This window comes from Phodopus roborovskii, unplaced genomic scaffold (assembly GCF_943737965.1).
Source record: "Phodopus roborovskii unplaced genomic scaffold, PHOROB, whole genome shotgun sequence".
In the NCBI taxonomy this organism is placed as follows: Eukaryota; Metazoa; Chordata; class Mammalia; order Rodentia; family Cricetidae; genus Phodopus; species Phodopus roborovskii.
Genome location: NW_026126549.1, coordinates 15236485 through 15248892, shown reverse-complemented (window position 1 = coordinate 15248892; position 12408 = coordinate 15236485). Strand labels below are relative to the sequence as shown.

The 12408-nt window shown below is 41.7% G+C and overlaps 1 protein-coding gene across 1 annotated transcript in view; it reads left to right on the top strand.

The window, feature by feature from the left end:
• The first annotated feature begins 5145 nt into the window (after positions 1–5145).
• Znf608 (zinc finger protein 608) overlaps positions 5146–12408 on the top strand; it is a 137435-nt gene continuing 130172 nt past the window's right edge. Inside the window, exon 1 of the mRNA XM_051201066.1 lies at positions 5146–5212. The gene's annotated coding sequence lies outside the window, so the exon portion shown is untranslated. The remainder of the gene's footprint in view (positions 5213–12408) is intronic.

The following is a 12408-nucleotide window of genomic DNA, read 5'->3' as shown; positions in this document are numbered from 1 at the left end:
CCCCCTTTTCCTGTTTCTGGAAGTTTATAGGTCAATCTCAGGTCTTTCCAAAGATCTGAATGAACATTCACTCACCAGTTTTTTTCAGGACATACACAACAGCAGGTACCACCTAGCTGTTGTCTATGTAAAAAAATGGAGACACATACCTCTTCCTCACCTCCTCCAGGAATTATATGGTCCACCCAGGTAGGCTGATGCCAGGCATGTCCTATGGGAACAGGTTTCAGTGGGAAAACAGAAAAAGATTGATTCAATGTGATGGGAAGTCAGAAAACATTTTACTGGAAGCTGAGGAAGGAGAAAACAATCAAGCAAAGGGGATTGAAAAAAAAAAAAACCTAGGGAGTGCTAGCAGGGTACATGGTGTTATGTGCTCTCCTGTTGTCATAGGACAGGTAGGGCACAAAGTCCCTGTTTAAAAAGTAGAAGAGAGCTAGGCAGTGGTTGCACACGCCTTTAATCCCAGCACTCGAGAGGCAGAGGCAGGCAGATCTCTGAGTTTGAGGCCAGCCTGGTCTACAAAGTGAGTTCCGGGACAGCAAGGACTACACAGAGAAACCCTGTTTGAAAAGCAAATGTAAAAACAAACAAACATGCTTTGAGGAGAGTGGCCTGAGATAGGATTATAGAGAAGGTTCGAAGCCAATTTGCAAACTATGTACCATAGTTAAGAGCCATGAGAAGTCGGTGAACAATTTTATGTGGAAAAATTAGGGTTAGCCTGGTTGTATTAGACACTGATTGTAGTTTGAGGTCTGGGTAGAGTGATGGCAGAGCAGGTAGTGAGGGGCTAGAATCACTGTCTCCAAAGAAGAGGGGACAATCATGCTGAGATGTAGTTTTAACAGCTTCACTGGGACCACAGAATGGAGAGAGGAAGGGGGACTGACTGCATGGGAAATGACCAATTGCCTGAGTTCCTTGGATGGAGCCAGAGTAGGGGGTGTGAAGGGAAACCATACTTAGGTGATGGCAAGATAGTCTATTGAATTAAATGTACAGATGACAATGCTGTTGGTCAAGGCACACACAGGGTCAGGAGAATGTTTAAGTAGTGATTTCTATTAGGATGTTGGACTGGGTATTAGGGCACCGATGACTGACAATGGTTCTAGATACATTGACTTACATCTCATAAGAGAAGATGAGGATGTTAATGCCATGAAGAGAGAAACAAATTGAGCCCAGGAAAGGAATTATGGAAGAGAAACTATTTTCTGTTTGTGTGATAGAGTTTTACAAAAAGGATAGATGAGGAATTTTTATGTTTTTATCTTAGTAAAGTGGGCATGTAGGGCAATATATTCTGAAAGACAGAAAAATTGAAGTATAAACATTAGATTAAAATATTTTACAGTGTTTGCCTATACATGTGAAGCAATCTGTATTTAAGATGCTAGTAGGTTCATATTTAGAAAGTAATGTTTCAAATAAGAGTCTTAACATTATCTTGAGCCATGGCTGTTTTAAATGTTCATAATATGCATATTTAAATATGTGCTTACATTGTATATGACAGATTCAGACACTTCCTGTGTCAACCATCATACACTTCCATTAAATATTTATTTATTTTTAAAATACGTTTTATACTCTCATAAAAAGGGAAAATTGAGTTGTAAAACTATACACAAAGTTAGTGTTTATAGTTTAACCACAACTCACCCAAAATTATTCAGTGTTGAGAAGTGTGTCTCTTATTGATGCTGAGGAGAAGGAGATTGTTTTTGCTCTTGGATCTTTGCAATGGCTAGATTTTCTTCAGACCTCAAAAGACCAAGTAGAAAGGTGAAGTGACATTCATTAGTATTAAAAATTTCAGAATTAGTTATTGTCCGGTGGAAAGAAACGAACTACTGAAATGTATGGTAAGATCCAGATGAGGAGTCTACTCATTCCAATGAGTATGTTACTGTCTTGTATTGTAATTCATTCTTTCATGTGGTAATTCATTTATTCAACAGGCATTCATTGAACTGTGATATTCTAAACTCAGTACATACTTTTAAGGTGTGTGTGTGTGTGTGTGTGTGTGTGTGTGTGTGTGTGTATGTGTGCATATGTGTGCGAGCCTGTGTAAACCATAGAATGTGTATAGATGGGAAGACAACCTATACAAATCACTTCTCAACTATTATATGGGACCTGGACATTGAATTTTGACTTGGCAACAGGCATCCCTCATCTCCAGGCTCCACAGTCAGGTTTATTTTATGATTTGTTGTGCAAGCTATGCTTTGTATAACTCCTTGAGATGCTATTAACATACAGGTTATATAAACCCTGACTTCAGCCAATTGGCTTCTCATCATTCTGGCATAGGACCATGTGAGTTCCATAAGAAAATCTGTCCATTATCCCCAGCAGTAAAGGGATGGGGCACCCCTCAGATTAGAGTTGGTGTACTTGCTTGGAGCCTTCAAACATTTTTAAAACACTATTTTTTAGTAGAAAAAAGATTGTTGACAGATATGTTTTGATTTCTAGAGATACATAAAAGAAGGAGTTCAAGGGCTTTTTTCCAAATATAGAACAAATCATATGTTTGATTGAAGACTGCCTCAGACGGGGTTCTATTGCTGTGAAGAAACACCATGAGCAAAGCAGCTCTTATAAATGAAAACATTTAATTGGGGCTGGCTTAGGCTTAGTCCATTATCATCATGGTGGGAAGCATGGCAGCACACAGGCAGACATGGTGCAGAAGGAGCTGGGAGTTCTATATCTTGATCCACAGGCAGCAGGAAGAGACTGAGCTACTAGGCCTGCTTGAGCTTCTGAAATCTCAATGGCTACCCTACTAGTGATGTACTTCCTCTAACAAAGCCACATCTTCTCAGCAAGACCACCTTCTAGTAGTGCTACTCCCTATGAGCTATGGGGGCCACTTTCTTTCAAACCACCACAAGAAATTTAAAAGGCACTGCTCTCCTCCTCCTTCTTTGTGTATCCCTGGAATTCGCTCTGTAGAGCAAGCTGGCCTGAAACCCACAGAGATCTGCTTGCCTCTGTCTCCCTAAATGTTGGGATTAAAGGAGTGCTCTGCCATTGCCTAGAGGGATTGCTCCTTTAAAGAAGAAAGCAGTCTCACCATACTTTGATGTCTCTTGAGCCATCTTGTGATTTAGGATATTCAGTATGTGTATGAGCACCTTTTTTTCACTTACACACTATTTAAGCTCAGGGGTGTCTTTTGTGAGATATACTGGGGTAGATCCCAGTGAGATATTTAATCTTGAATGAGGTTAAGAAGGAGCAAGGAGATTAGTCAAGCACACCTGTGTGTCTTTTGAGGGAGTTTCAAGACAGACTTTCACTAAGGATTAATCTACTCTAAATGTAGTAGCATCACCATTCCATAGGTTAGAGGCCCTCATGGATTAAACAGTAAAATGAAGAGAGCCAGTTAACTCTAGCTACTTCCAGACTGCTGTGATGTGGGCTACTGTTTTGGCTGCCTTCCCACCCTGATGGGCCAAAACTCTGAGCCAAAAGAACTTCTCTGAAGCTTTTTTCTCTAGTATTTTATCACAGTGCCGAAACCATCAGATTGAGTCGGGAGACCTCAGTTGGGATCCTAGCTCCAGCCCTTTGGTTCCTGTGAAATGTGAGCAGCTCCCCAACCCAAACAATTATTTATTTGTTGCTACATTAAGAAGCAGACCCAAATTGAGCAAGTTTAAAACAATATCCATTTGATGGCTGGGGATGATGAGGGCCAACAATTTAGAATTGACTCCACAGGTGCATCTTGTTATGTTGAGGTCAGGCATGAGGTCAGAGCCATACAAAGACTTTGCTGAGGTTGCAACGCTTTAAGTTTGTACTTTCAGTAATGTCCCATTGACCAAAGAACCTCTGGTGGTCAAGCCTAGATGTAAAAGACAAAGAAATTGTGCCCCCAATGAAAGAAAGAGGGCACACAGGAGAAAGAGGAGGATGAGATGAAAAGGGCTAAGGAAAAAAATACCCTGCCCCTGACTAGACCTGAAATCTTGGCCAAGGAACTTGACCCCCCATCCCCACCCCAGGACCAGGGCTTGAAATCTCACCAATCTCTAAACTTGCCCAGACTGGGCTGCAGGATCCTACCAATCCCTGAGTTCCCCAAGCACCAAATTCACCAATACCCAACACCTGAGCATGAAATCCCACCAACGCTTAAGTTTGCTGCAGAATAGGGCCAGAAAAATTCACCAGTCCTAACCCACCCTGGAAAGCACCCTCCCCCTGAAAAGTAACCCTATAGAGAAGCTCTGTACCCTGTTAAGTTTGGTGCTGTTTCTCACCCTAGAGGCAGCTACCCTTCTGGATTCTTCCTTCCTAATATATCTCTTGCATGGGGTTTGTTATGGGGTGTGACATTTTCACCAGAGTGGAACCCAGCTGTAACAACTTTAGGGAGAGCAGAACTGTAACACTTTCTCTGGGGGAACAGGGCAGGGCTGGAACACTTCTTCAGAGCAGATAAGAGCAGAGCTGTAACAACTTTGCTGGGGAAGCCCTGCTTTGCTAGAGCAGAGTTATTACACTTACATTGGGCAAACCTTTCCCTGGCTCAGGGCTGGAAGCTGAGATGTTTACAGTGACTTTGTGGTATTCCTTGGCTCCCAACTGCCAGGATAGGTTGATCAAAAGTAACAGATATGGCTATAAAGAAGAGTACAGAAAAGGGAAGGATAACAGGGAAAATTAAATATCCAAGGTAGTAGAACAAAAGTCATGGCTACTGAGTTGACAGGTGGGTGAAGAAAAGGGGGATTAGAGGTAGCACTTGGCCCCTGAGATTTAATGGTTTTGTAGGCCGGAAGAGAAACCAGCTTAAGAGGTGCTTATTTGGCAGAGAAATGAGGCATCTTGTGGAGGTGTCTGTCTGGAAGTCTCTGACATCTCAGAATGATTCCTTTGTGGAAAAGAAACTGTTGTTTAAATAAGAATACTCCCCATAGGCTCATAGATTTGAATGCTTAGTCACCAGAGAGTGGAATTCTTTGATAGGATTAGAAGGATTAGGAGGCATGGCCTTGTTGGAGGAAGTGTGTCACCAGGGGCTTGGGGGATGGGCTTTAAGTTTTTAAAAGGCAATGTCAGAACCTCACTCACTGCCAGTGGATCAGAACTTAGCTCTCAGTCACTGTTCCAGGTACCATGCAAGCCACATGCTCCCCACTGTGATGATAATGGATTTAACCTCTGAAAACCTAATACTGTAAGTAAGCCCCTAATTAAATGCTTGCTTGCTTTTTTATTTTTTTTTTTTTTTTTGAGACAAGGTTTCTCTGGATAGTTCTGGCTGTCCTGGAATTCTCTCTGTACACCAGGCTGGCTGTGAATTTAGAGAGCCACCTGTCTCTGCCTCCCAAATGTCGTGATTAAAGGCATGCACCACCAACACCCATTTTAAATGCTTTCTTTTATACGAGTTCTGTGGTGTCCTTTCATAGCAAGAGAACAGTGACTAAGATAGTGACCAGAGTGTTGACACTGGAAGGAATTTAGACAGCTGTAGCAAATGTCAAGATTCACATAATGTATAGAGTAACATCTTACCAGGAAAATGTTTTATTATACAGATCTTTTTGTGAGATCAAATTCCAATTTTGTTTCTTTGTTTATTGGATATAAGAATGGTTTAGACAAGTTCACGTGTGTGAGCGGATCATTTTCTTTTGTGTAAATTTAAGGATCTTTGTCACACTGACAACTGTTTATCACACCTGCCAACCCCTGTGGTTTTTTTACCTGAATTTGGTCTTCTTTTTTCCCTTTTATCTGATGACTTTTGCCACAGTTACAGTGTACGTGGTATTTCAGGTTCTATTTTCAAGCAGCTGCAAGCTGCCCAGCACAGTTGGGAACAATGTTGTCTTTCAAGGTTCTTACCAGCACTGCCAGCATCCATGCTACCATCCACCCACCCTTGGATTGTGACTGGTCCCACCTTGTCTCCCATCTTATTTCCTCATGCCATCTCTTGCCTTCTATCTGGTCCATAATCCACTCTGTAGATAAGAGCCCACCCAGTATTTTAAGAATGTAAGTCAGATCCTATCATTTCCCTCTTAGTATTTTCCAGTGGTTTCTCTTTTCACTTAGAATGAAAGCTAGACTCTTACGTGTGGCTGGAAGAGCCTGACTGACCTCATTCCTATCCATATCTCTAACAGCAGAGCTCTCTTACCCTCTGTATTTCCATGGCTTCTGTCCTCTTTCTCTGCCTCAAGACACCAAGCCCATCCCTGCCTTGAGGCCTTTGCATGGACTGTTCCTCTGCACAGAGAGCTTTGCCCTACATTTCAAATGTTGCCTTCTAGCCACCCCTGCTATTCAATGGCATTTCCATGCTCCACCCTTTAAAAGGTGTTTTCTGCCCTCTATCAAATGCTGCCTGAACCAACCCTCTCTGCTCTTTATTATTTTATTGTTCCTTTACTTACTAACACTCAAAATTATCTCTTTCACTCGTTTTCTCATATTTAGGATCTATTTTCATCCACTCTGTCACAAGACAGAGAGTTATCAAACTTTGGCTTTCCATTTTGTCTTCAGCATCTAGAGCTAGAGATAGTCCGAGGAGCTCCTGATCAAATGCAGTTCAAGTCATTTCAAAATCCCCCTGATGCAGGGTTTTAGGATCTATCACTCCAGCATCTACAGCTTGGTGCACCATGCCATGTTGTCTTCTAAGTCCTTCAGGGCTTAGCATAATCCTCCTCCTGGACTTGATGACAGTTAGAGGACAAGCATATTCCCCAGTTGCTTCCTTTTCCTTGGTGTGGTCTGATAGCAGATTTCCAATTAATATGGAACTTTTGAAAAGTCCCATTGCTTATGATTTTCTCCCCTAAACTTGTCCCAATACAAATCTTGATTTTGTCCCCTCACTAATACCATACATAATTTTTGTCCTTGTTCATTTTTCTCAATACTATCAGTCTCATCCTAGTTTGTCTAAATCCACATTTTATCAAAAAAGATATCTTCTTGCCTTCCTAGTAGTGTGTCAAATTTAATAATTACTTTCCTTCCCCCTGGCTTCTATAAAGTAGATGACAAAATATTGGCCAGGAGGTCTTAGTACCAATGTCTGCCACTCAGAGACCTCTAGAGATCTCTCTGGAGCACTAACCATTCACAACTCAACTCAAATCACTGTTCAGCTTTCATCACCCACCCTTTCCTAGCATGTTATCAGAATTTGTATTTACTACATTAACTTTTCTTTCAACTTGATTAGCACTATTCTGACAAATAAAAACAGAGGAAGGGATGTAGCTCACTGGGAAAGTGTATGTCTACTACACAATCTCTGGATTTGATCCCTACAGATGAGGAGCACTTTGGTTTTTCTGTATTTTTTATTTTATTATTATTATTATTATTTTAAGACAGGGTTTCTCTGTGTAACAGTTCTGGCTGTCCTGGGATTCTATCTGTAGACCAGGTTGACCTGAAACTCACAGAGATCTGACTGCCTCTGCTTCCTGAGGGCTACAATTAAAGGCAAATGCTTAAATTAACCCATATTTTTATTCATCTATGTTCTACCATGTGGCTTTAACCTCTACCCCATTTTGTGTGTCTGACTCATTCCATATCTGGCTAGCTTCTCCTTTCTTCTTCCCTGCCTCCTCTCATTCCCCAAAATGGTGTCTAAACCAGTGTGACACACAAAAAGTGTACCAAAAAAAATTATTCCATAACAAAAACTGGTCTCTGGACTTTTCCTCCTTCATGGCCCAACTTCCTCTGAGTAGTTTCTACTGTCCCCTTTTCCACTTTCTTGGGTTCATCCTGACACCACTCCATCAGCTCTTAGGAAATTCCTCCGTGGTCCTCTGCTTGCCAAGTTTCAAGCTCACTTCTTTCTCTGGCTTACTCTTACCCGGTTTTTCTTATCCTATTAATCTTTTTCTCAAAATGCTTTTCTTCTTTCATCAGTTTGCAAAATGTCAGGTTATGCTATAGAAACTGGAGTGAAGGGAATAGTAACCATTATGCAGGAGAATTTTGAAATGACCTGGGCTATGGTCATAACCAATGTTTCTCAAGCCACATAGAGCTTTGTGCCTCCTTCACGGGTGCCCCTGATGCCTCTGCATTTTGTTTATTGCAGTGGACTGTCTCTTCCATGTAACACAGTAAGCATTTATCTTTGCATTTGTTAACTCTCCCAGTCATTTTCTTCCTATTATGGTTTCTTATTTTTCATGACTGAATTTAGACAGCACCTTGTCACAAAGACCTTCACTGGCCTCTCCAAGTAAGACACTTCATTGCCACCAACTTAGTCATGAAAGTCATTTGTGATAGGTATTGTCTAATCATGTCCATAAACACAACACTCAAGAGGGTCAAAAGCTGGAAGCCAGCCTGAGCTACGCATTTGGAGGTGGCCGGTCTCGCACTGCACACTGAATGTTTTAAAAACAAATAAAAATGGTAAGTGTGAGTGCCACGCTTGATCTGTTTCATTCCCTCTTCCGCCAAAATCCAAGTTTCCTGAGGTTTGTTCAGTTTAAATCTCCAGTGCCTACCAAGGTGCTTGACTCATAGTTGATGGGAAATAGATGCCCTTTGACACAGAAAAAAAAAAAAAATGCATAAGTGAGTGAGGGGGTGAGTAAATGTGTGAGGACTGAGATTCTCTTTGTTTCATTGAAGCAAAACATTCTTAACAAAACAGTTTTAAAGGAAAAACAGCTCTTTTGTATTTAGCGTGTTCCAGTGTTTTCCAACCACCAGGCCAGATTTGGAAACATTTCATCATTGGTGTATAAAACCCTACACCTACTAGTCATTTACACCCAATTCCCTCCTCCCCTAGTCACTAATGACTGCTATTCCACTTCAGTATCTCTGGGTTTAACTATTCTGCATACTTCATATAAACGAAATCATTTAGCATATGACCCTTTATGTCTGACTTCTTTCATTTAGTATAATAGTGTCAAGGTTCATCTACATTATAGTGTCTATGAGTACTTTGTTCCTTATTACAGCTGAATAATATTTCATTATATGTGCATGGCATAATTTGTTTAACCCTTCATTTGATGGACATTTGGACCATCTCCACTTTCAGCTGGTAAGAAAAACGATGCAGGAACATCTTGCACACTTGTTCCTAAGGTGGTGTCATTTTGGAATCTGGGCCTCAAGCAATGCTTCCCAGAGCATTAAGGCCCTTTAACTCTTCCTCTTCCTAATTTGCTGGTGTGTCTCTTCTCCAGAAGCACTCAGAGTGGTTGAGAGTAGCTTTACAAAAAGGATCTGCCTAACCCACATAGCAAATCAAGTTCTTTTCTCTGTGGATTTGGTCAGCAGGTCCTAAGCTTACCAGGGCTGGCGCTAGAACTAGGGGTGGATGGAGAAAAACTGAGAAGGGGAAAGGAGGGATGGTAGCTACCATTGTGACTTTTTAAGAATATGCCTGTTATAAGTTTACTCATCCAGCAATGAATCCCGATTCTCTAAGAAACGTTAGATAGAGCCAATGTGTTCTGAATTTAACACTTGGTGGCCCGTGGTGGTGTGTTCAATACCATCTTGTTAGAAGCTTTTAATCTGCAATTAGATATATATTAAGCTATTAAAATATCATTCCATTTTAATGATTTGAATCTATGAAAACATGTAAATTAGTACTGGCTTATTAAACTTTGCAGTTTTGGGATATTGTTAAAAAAAAGAATTCTACATAGAAAATGTTAGGGATGGGGGAGGGGAAAGCCTTTTGTGTGTTTTATTACATCACTCTTCAGTGAAGCTGACAAGAATGAAAATGTCCATGCTATTAATAATTTTAAAATAAGCATATTAGTTATTACTAGCAGAAAGGACTCAGGTGAAACCTGAGACGCCGATGCTGTTTAGGTCTGAGCACTTTGTCTACAATCCCTTGCTCTAGCTAGGTTCTGGAAAGCTCCACTCAATTTAGAACATACATTTCAAAATGGTTTCCTCCCTGGAACTGTTGGAAAGCCTGTAGTTATGTGGTTACTTAAATATTATTTCCATAGCTATGATGGCTTCCAGCCCCAGCTGAAATGCATATCCACAAGCCCCCTGTGAAAATGGGAAGGGAGGGGAGGGTCCATAGAGGACCCTGACTTTCCTTCCAAGGAGGTATAATGTCTTTATAAAGTAATAATTAAAAGAAAAACAATTACAGGAGCCTTATCTGGACCAGGCAGCTGCACTGCTCCTTTGGCGTTAGCAATGTTTCTAAGGTTATGACAAACCATGAAAATTGCATCTTTAGAGGAGTTTTATTCCTTTTCCTATGATTTGATTGAAACAGACAGCTACATTTTGTGTATATATAATTAGGCAGTAAAATGGGCTTTGAAGGCAGGTTCCGTTTAGTATGTGAGTCACACGCACAGCAGCTTTTCATTCAGCAGCCAAAGACTGATCTTTTTAATGCCTCAACCCGCTCAACGTGTTTTCTGGATGCTACATCTTGCACACAGGGAGTTGGGGGGAGGAAAGGCAAGGAGAAAAAAAAAAAAAAAAAGAAGGAAGGAAGAAAAAAAAAATCAGCTTTCGGCCCATATTTCTTTCTTTTTTCATCATCTTCTTTCCAAAAAACCTATCTAGGAAGTCTTTGGTGATTTAACCCTACGACAACGTGATTTTATCATCTTTTTTCCAGATTGTCGTCAGGGGCACCGCTGAACGCTGCGCCAGCTCCTGGCGTGTCTAATCCCTCTCATAAAAGGCCATTGTGGCAGTAAACTGAGACCAGTGGCCTTTTCTTTCTGTGCCTCTCAGCTCTCAGAGTAATGGCGCTGAGTCCCCTCACAGCGCCTTTTCCTTCAGAGGAATAGTTTCTCCCTTTAACTAGGGCGGGGAGGTGGGGGTGGGGTAGGGGAGAGTGGGACACAATGCCATTTTCCAACGCTGTCCCTATATGTGGCACTAAGTGATTTCCCCTGCCCCACCCCATCTTAAATTGGGAAGGGCTTTAACACGGAGCTGTTATTTGAGATGCAGTCTGAATCCCCTCCCCCCCCCCCAGAGATTCTCCGCTGAGATTTCATGAGTACAGTGAGACCAGGCTTGGATGTAGCCCCGCCCCAATCCCCCTCCCCCTCTTGCCTCTTGTATTAGAAATTAAGCCTATCAGCTGAACATCACTATGTCGCCTTGGTCGCCTTGTCTGATTAAAAAGTCATTGCCTGCTAATCTCTGTGCTTTAGTTCGCTGTAAAATCCTCATCATCTCCTACCCCTTATTGACATGCCCCTCCAAAGCAGAGGAATCATAGTAAGCTAGCAACTTGGTTGATGTATGCAAGCAATAGCCTGCTGTTTGTACAGTGTCTTTCTTCTGAAGACCCAAAAGGACCTTAGGAATACTACCACATTAACAGGGCCTGCCTCCAACATAAAGGCATAAAGCCAACCAACCTCCATAGTCGTGACAGTCTAAACTTCTCTGGTGACTAGCACCCTGGTAACCAGGAGAGATACCTAGGTTTTTTATTGTTGATGGGAATTTCAATGTCCATACAAGAATTTCAATTTTCAGCTCAGGCCTATCACTGGGTAAGCCACTCAGTATTCAATTTACTTCCTGGGATGTCCCCCCGGGGAGTCTGCTCCCCAAGATGCAGAGCTTTACATGACAGGCAGGTGTATATATTTCCTCAATTGGCCTAATCTAATAAAGCCGGACATGATTTATATGTGCAAAATGTTGCCATGTTAAATAATTCAGAGTGAGACTGCCATTTCTACTCGCACTGCAAATAGATGTCAATCTGCATTTGATGGAGTCAGTATCCCACAGGGATTCCGGATCAACTGAAAGAAAATGCATTGCTTGCCCTGGTTCCAAGGAGGAATACTGGGGACAGCTCTCTAATGAAAGCCTATGGATTTTGGACCAAGCCAAGTGTGATTTTCAATGTCCACCATCTTTCCTGCTACTGGTTTTGTTCGAGGTAAATAGCTTCCATAGAGGGCGTGACAGCCACCCAGATCTCTATGTCAATCTGATAGCAGGACTTCCTTGTCAGAGGCAAGATGCATCTGTGGTGAAGACCCCATAGTGAGGTAATCACTACACCTTTCTACATAGTCAGCCTTCCTCTCCATTCCCACCTCACAATCTTTCCCGTTCCCTATTGCTTACCCCAAAACTGTGTGTTTTTTACATATTTTTTTCATAAAACAGTATCTTTTAAGTTTTTAATTCATTATGTTCTTTGAGGCAAGGTCTTGTTATGCATCTCATGCTGGGCTCAGACTTGATGTCTGCCTGCCTCAGCTTCCTGGGTGCTGGGGTTATAGGCAAGTACCCTATGTAGTGCATGGCAATAGCAGCATCCTGAACCGAGTTCTGCATTAACCGCAGTGACACAGTAGGAAGTTACAGAAATAAGGTCTGCACACTTCC